Raw genomic sequence first — 8,332 nt, forward strand, 5'->3', positions numbered from 1 at the left:
CGATGGTGTTCTTGTTCACCAAACTGGAAACTCCCCAAACCCTTTGATTAGAATTTTTATGAAGGCTTCATTTCATTGGCATCAGTGATTGCCTTAACATTTAACCACTTTTCCTTCCCCAGAGGTTGAGGGGTGGAGCTGAAAATTCCAACCCTCTAATCACATGGTTGAGTCTCCTGGTAACCAGCCCCACATCCTTAGGGGCTTTCTAAAACTTGCCTCACTAACATAAACTTGGGTACTGTTGAAAGTGACTTGCCATGAACAACAATGGACACTCCTTTCACTTTTATCACTCTGGAACCATTTCAATAACTGGGAATAAAACCAAATATTATAATAAAAGATGCTTCTTTTACCTGTTTTAGGACCTAAGGACAAAAAACAATTATAACAAGAGATGTTCTGTTACTCTTACCACTTAGGAAGTTATAAGAGTTTTAGAAGCTCTGTGCCAAGAACCAGGACAAAGACCCAATAAGTATTTCTTATTATATCATAACATCACAGTCATCGAGCATACTGATCTTAAAAATAAAAGTTATTTTACTAGCAAAAAATGGGTTTAGTTGGGAATAACAGAGAGCTGCAGTTCAAGACAAACAAGCCACAGCAAAAACTATAAGCAAGTTCAACAAACAAAGGAGAAGAATATTATTTTATACAGAAAAAGGAGGAAGTAGAAGATTATTACCATGAATGAAAGCCCATTGGAGAAAACTGGGAGTTCAGGGTGATGACAGTTTCTCATTGGTTAAGTTGCTGGGGTAGCTGATTTCTTGTAGGATACTCAACATACACCTTGTCTGTTTAGGGCCTGTAATTGACGATTCTTTCCTGTTGGTGATTCTTCTATTGGGGTCTGTAATTGACAGTTTTCCTGTAATTAACTGACTTTGAGTGGTACTGCATAAAAGCTCCCCGCTTCCGGCCTCTCAATGCCATTTTAGTGACAATTCCCTTTATTAATTTTCACAAACTTATGATACACAGTGTTCTCTGTGTGTTACACTTCAATGTTTTAAAAACACTTATTCATTTAAAAAATACCAATATATTCGAAGTGGGTAAACTATTTGTATGTTTTTCACAAGTTCCTTAATGGAAGTTTCTGTAAGAACCCCACTGTCTATGAGTATGCCTATCACACTGACACATTTGGAGATCAGTAGCCAATCTAGCAAGGAGGGTCTGCTAAGATTCTTTGAGATTAATATTTGAACAAGAAATGTCATACAAAAAATAAAAAATAAAGAAATGTCATACAGGTATAGAGGTGTATTCTTAATTTGGTATTCCCCAGAGCAGGACCTAAGATGAGAATTGCATTTGGCGTGTGAGATGATTCTGTTACCTAACTCAGGTTCGGCTGCAAATGGCTCAAGAATCCCAGAGAGAGAGAGAAGTTCTGGGTAAAAGGAAAGATAGGTTGATGGAGGAAGCTGGCAATCCTGGGAAAGAAGTAGACTCATGTCCAAATAAACCAACTCCCTACTCCCCAAAAATTATTTAGGGAAAAGAGGAGGATACATGCTAAGAGGGGTTGTGGGATGTGTGATCAGCTCATTGACATTCTTTTGATTGGTTGGTGGTGAGATACTCAGGAGTCAACATCATCAACCTTCTGGTTCCAACCAGTCTGGAGTGTACGTGCTTGTGGACAGGATGTAATTCACTTCTTCCATCTGGTGGGGGCTTCAGTGTCTATAAAATAACTCAAAGAATATGGCTCAGAATATTATCTAAGTCCTCGAGAAGGAACTAAAGTTCCTTGACTTTGCTTGATGGCTAAACTATTATTATTTTGTCTTGTTTGTCTGTTTTCCTTTGTTTCTGCGTTTTCTCACTTCTCTGATTAAATTTATTCTTCAGAATTCATGGAAGGCCTAGGAGGCTAAAATTTTTCTACAAACAATAGACAGGCAGGGGACCTCCCTGGTGGTCCAGTGGTTAAGAACCTGCCTGCCAATGCAAGGCACATGGGTTCTATCCCTGGTCAGGGAAGATCCCACATTCTGCAGAGCAACTAAGCCCATGTGTGACAACTACTGAACCAAAGTGCTGCAACTATTGAAGCCCGCATACCTAGAACCCGTGCTTCACAATGAGAGAAGCCACCACAGTCAGAAGCCTGAGACTGCAACTAGAGAGTAGCCCCTGTTTGCCACAACTAGAGAAAGCCCACTTGTAGCAATGAAGACCCAGTGCAGCCATAAACAAATAAATAAAAAGGCAAGTGTATGGGGGCATGGGTAGTGCTGTGTCCTGGGAAGGCCCCTTAGGGTCCTACTCAGTTATAATTCCAGGAAGCGACCATAGTACAGAAGTAGGAAAGTGAGACAGAGAAGGGAAGGAAGCCGGGCACAGAGTACAGGTTCCCTCTGTGGGTAATTAAGGGTCAATCCCTCTAAAGTCCTTTGATAATGGCCTCTATTTTAAAATACAGAAATAGGGGCTGAGAGATATTAAGTAACCTGCACAAGCTCACAGATCTAATTTGAAGTGGTAGAATAAGAATTTGTACCAATCTGATCAGAGCCCAAGGACAGTTTGGCCTGAAGGACACCAAGGTTTTAGAAACTGGGATTTAGAAATAAGAGGAAAGAAAACCAAGCAGACTGCAAGCAGATGGAATGATTGCCTGGAATCAATGCTGTTGTCTGGATCTTGCTTTTATCCAATGACTGGGCCAGGTGAAAGGTTGAGTCTGGTCATGGACACGATAAAATGTATGGAATTCTCTTTCTAGAATATGAACTCAGACATACTCAATGAATACTTTTTGTAATCTTTATAAATTTGCAAGTTAAAGAAATCTTCTTCTGATGTACATCTGTAGGCAAATATCTGGACTGAATGCACTTTCCTGAAGTTTATACAGTGAGCAATCTAAAAATGTGGGAAAAATCAGGTTGGCAGCCCCCTGATAAAGTGTTTGATATCATTTTAACAAGTCCTATTTCCATCCACATGTACTACTCTTACAAGAACTTGTAGAGCAAGGAGGCTATTAGCAAACTTTATGGTAACTTAATATCTGGCAAAAACTCCTGGGTCTTTTCCGTGAGTCAGAAATAACATTACTCACTTAGCATCTGTACTTTGAGTTCAGTACTCAAAGATAGTACTCAAAGTATTCAATTGTTAGTACTTGATTCAGCTCTAGGATAAACAACAAAAACCTGCTGCTTCTTTAGATGCTTATTTCTCAGATGCTTGTTTTCACCGACCAAAATACTATTTACTTCTCAGCACTGCTGTTTAGTTCTTGAATACAGTGTTCTTTCAAAGATCTGTACCCTGCAACAGAAAGCAGGTAGGAATCTAGGTTGCAACTTTGCTATAAAAAAGGTTTGTGGAAAAAAAATTTTTTTAAGATACAATTGATAAAGAACTATTGTTCAAAATATACAAAGAGCTTTTAAAACTCAACAATAAGGAAACAATCTGACTTTTAACAAGGCAAAACCATTGGACAGACATTTTACCAAAGATGGCAAGTAAGCACAAGAAAAGATATTCAGCATCATTTGTCATTAGGGAATTGCAAAGTAAAATAATGATATACCACTATACACTTATTAGAATTGCCAAAATCCAAAACAATGATGACACCAAATCCTGGCAAGAATGTGGATCAACGAGAACCCTGATTGCATTGTCGGTAGAAGTACAAAATAGTACAACCACTTTGGAAGACAGTTTAGTTGTTTCTTACAAAACTAAACAGACTCTTACAATGTAATCCAGCAATCAAGATCTTGGTATTTACTCAAATAAACTGAAAACCTATGTCCACACAAAAACCTGCACATTATTTATAGCAGCTTTATTCATAGAGACCAAAACTTAGAAGTATCCAAGATTCTTTCATAGGTGAAAGGATAAAAGACCTGTGATGCAGACAGTGGAATACTGTTCAGAGCTAAAAAGAAATGAGCTATCAAGCCATGAAAAGACATGAAGAAAATTTAAATGCATATTACTAAGTAAAAATAAGTCAATCTGAAAAGACTACATACTGTATGATTCCAGCCATATGATATTCTGGGAAAGGCAAAATTATGGAGACAGTGAAAAGATCAGTGGCTGCCAGAGGTTTGTGGGAAGAGAGAGAAGAATAGACAGAGCATACAGTGAAACTATTCTGTATGACATTCCAATGGTGAATACCTATACTGTATTTGTCAAAAACCATAAACTAGACAAGCCACCAGGGGGTTTCCCTGGTGGCTCAGACTGTAAAGAATCTGCCTGCAATGCAGGAGACCTGGGTTTGATCCCTGGGTCTGGAATATCCCCTGGAGAAGGGAATGGCTGCCCACTCCAGTACTCTTGTCTGGAGAATTCCATGGACAAAGGAGTCTGGCAGGATACAGTCCATGGGGTTGCAAAGAGTTGGACACAACTGAGCAACTTGGCACACACACAGACTGGACAACACTTAGAGTGAACCTAATGTAAACTAGAGACTTTGGGTGATAAAGAGGTGTCAGTGTAGGTTCATCCCTTATAACAGATATACACTATGGTACAGGTTGTCTATCATGGCGGGGGGTGGGGGCGGGCAGGTGTGGTTAAGTCTGTGTGAGGGCAGGGATATATAAATTTTATCTGTGAACCTAAAACTGCTATAAAAAAATAAAGTTCACTAGCTAAAAAAAGTTTGAAAGCCAATATGACAGGGGACAAGGAGGGTGCAGAAGGTGAGCCTGGCAGAAGAGATCAGGAAATTCAAAATATTGGGCAGACAACAGGCCAAATAGCAGAGAGGCAATCCAGGATGGAGTGATCAGCAGGTCCTGTTTAGGTGTGCATAGACAAGAAGCGTCAATGCAAGTGTGAGAAGGGGACAAGTATTGCATCTGGATAGGCAGGCAGCATCCTGGAGGAAGCGGCACTGTGGGTGGAATTGCCAGGCTCTGATCCCACAGCAGAACCGTTTGACCTCGACCCTGTTTTAAACGTTCTTCCACGGCCTGGGGGTTGGTTCCCCAACAGCTTATTCTGAGTGATCTGAGGACAGAGATGCCAGGTTACGTCAGAGTTTCCACCCATTCCTCTCTTCCTTCCCTGTTTTATTTCCTTGTCAAGATACCAGCCACAGGTCTACCCGTAAGAAAACTAATGTTAGCTCTAGAGAAATGAAGTGCTTCTGAAGAAACCCCAGCAAAGAAGAATCTGATGTATAAGGTCTCCTTCACAGAAATCCCTGACTTCCAGTGGTTAGGACGCCACACTTCCACTGCAGGGGGCCTGGGTTCAATCCTTGCTCAGAGAACTAAGATCCTGAACGCTATATGATGGGCACCCCCCCCCCGACACACACACACACACAGTCTCCTTCATTTGCTGAATTCCTTAAGGACCAAGTCTGAACTATAAAAGGCTTAATCAATAAGGCAAAGTCATTACTCCTCATAATAAGCATACTAGCAATGAAACAGTTCTAGGGGAGATTAATTCAGTGAAGCGTCTTTCTTCTTTTTTATTTAACTTTACCCTTTTCCCAGTCTCTTTCTTCCCCTGACTCCAAGTCCCTGGCAACCACTTTTCTACTGTTTCTATGAGTTGAACTTTTTATTTATTAATAAATTCCACATATAAATGATACCGTGCAGTACTTGTCCTCTCTGTCTGGCATTTCATTTAGCATAATGCCCTCAAGGTCCATCCATGTTGTTGCAAACATCAGGATTTCCTTCTTTCTTGGACACTTAGCTTGTTTCCATATCTTGGCTATTGTGAATAATGCTGCAGTGATCATAGGCAAACAGGTCTCTCGTGGACACCCTCTTTTCATTTCCTTTGGATATGTATATCCAGAAGTGGGATTGCTGGATCATACAGTAGTAGCTCTATTTATAATTTTTGAGGAAGTCCCTGAGCCAGTTCCCCTCATGGCTGTTATAGCTTGGATGCTGCAGTCCTAGGCATCACGTGAAGGAAGACCCAACAATATTGAGGGGTTAAGAGAGCATTTTCTTCCATGTATTTCTTTTTATCTGGGAAAACTTTCTTTTTTATCTGGGAAAAACTCTTCTCCCAGTCACAAGAGGACATGATTCCCCTTATATAAGGAGCTAGAGTAGTCAAAATCATAGAGATGAAAAGTAGAATGGTGGTTTCAGGGGTTAAGAAGAGGGGAGAATGTGAAGCTGGTATTTAACAGGGGCAGAGTTTCAGCTGGGGAAGATGAAAAAGTTCTGGAGATGGGTGGTGGTGATGGTTGGGCAACAGTGTAAGTGTTCTTAATGTCACAGAACTGTACACTTAAAATGGTCAAAAATGGTTAAACTTTTAAATGGAGATATAACTGACATATAATATTGTATTAGTTTCAGGTGTAAAACATAATGATTCAATATATGTATGTTTACATAATAATCACCACGTTGAGTCTAGTTAACTCCATCACCATAAATAGTTACCATTTTTTTTTCCAGCGATAAGAGCTTTTAAGATCAACTCCTAGCAGCTTTCAAAAATACAAAACAGTGTTATTAGCTATAGTCACCATGCTGTACATTACATTCCTAGACTTATTTTATTATAACTAGAAGTTTGTAACTTTTGACTACTCTCCTCCATTTTTCCCACCGCTCTCCATCAAAAAAATGGTAAATTTTATATTATGTGTATTTTATCACAAGTTAAAAAAAAAAGTTTTTTCTCAGAAGCCCCACAGTAAACCTCCTCTCACATTTCATAGGCCAGAATTCTGCCATCTGCCGCTTCCTAAACCAATGATAATGGCAACATTAATGAAATTACTGATTGGCTTGTTCTTATCAAGATTTACCCTCCTTGTGACTGGATAGGGTGGATCTCAGAGTCCCCTGAAGCACACAGTTGCCCAATACTTGAACAATATTTGGATTTAGATTCTGTTAATAAGGAAAAAATAGCGGAGGTGGGGAGATGTTGGGGACAATGGCTACTAGGTAGGACACAAGATCCTGGCAAGGTTTTCCCACTGAGGCAAGGAAGGACTTGATTCCTTCAGGACACCCAAGCTTTTCTGAAGATTCACATGAGACTTACTGACTCCAACCCCCAGGGGTCCTTGAGCAGTTATATTGTCTCTCAGATCTGCCTCTTTGCTGAGGACAGACATTGTAATCTCATCACCTCACAGCTGACTGTGATATCAGTCTCCTGAGGGACATCTCTGCCTCCGGTTTTATTCCTATTTGGATCCATCTTAAACATCCATACTAGAATAATTTGCAGAACCAACACATATGTCCAGACTCCTTACCAGGCTATCTGGAACCATCCACTTTTTTGCAATCCTTGTTTTCAGTCTCCCTACGAGTATGCTTCTTAGGGTAAGGATTCTGCCTTACTCTTCATTTTATTCACAGTACCTAGACTAGTGCTGGTCAATCATGCATAGGTTTTGTCCATCCAACTGGAATTTATGGCATTCAGCAACTATTGAATAAATGAGTAAGTTATTCAATGAAGGAATACATCCATGACCTGACTCTTAATCAGTTTATAAATGCTGTTGTTTTTCTTTCTCTCACATGAATTTTTTGCTTGAGAGACACTCACTCATTGTTCCCTGACCACATCACGTAACCTTGCCACCCACGCGTGTAATTTTATCCAGTTTCTCCGGTTTGTAATACTCTTCTCTCTCTTCTCTGATAATCAATGACCTACATTTCCTCTAAGGCCAAAACCAAATTTCACCTTCAATGTGAGTGATAATCAATTATCCAAGGCTTCAGTGACATACTCTCTCATCATATATGATTTTTATGGTCTGTATCTACTCAGCACACAGTACTTTCATATATTTTTTTTCTTTTCAATATATTTATCTTTTAAATACCTCCTCAGTTAGTATTTAAACCCCTTGAATTCAGAAATCCTGTTTTATGCCTGTTTTTATTTCTAATATCTAATCTAATACTATAAGCTTAATAAATATTTATTAGTTTCTAAGGACGGTTAGATTTTTTCGCATTGATATAATTCATCATAAAAGGTCTGAAGCTTCTTTAAAACTAATTTAAGTTATAAGTGAATAATTAAGCTCTTAAAATTTGAGAGTAGTATTTCCATCAAATTTAATCCTAGTTTATGTATACATTTGTGTACCTATATATCCATTTACCAGAATATACACTGAGTCACATCTGGTTGTTTTACTATGGGTCATTTACATAGTACATCTATTTGATGTACTATGGGTCATTTTTCAAAGGCAAATATTATAGTGCATCCCAGGACACCTGTGTTCACACGATCAGTTCTTTGAAACTATATTTGGATGTACAAGCTATTAAAAGCTTCTTGTACTGAGTGACCTTCCACTCAC

Source organism: Cervus elaphus, chromosome 19 (assembly GCF_910594005.1).
Source record: "Cervus elaphus chromosome 19, mCerEla1.1, whole genome shotgun sequence".
Taxonomy (NCBI): Eukaryota; Metazoa; Chordata; class Mammalia; order Artiodactyla; family Cervidae; genus Cervus; species Cervus elaphus.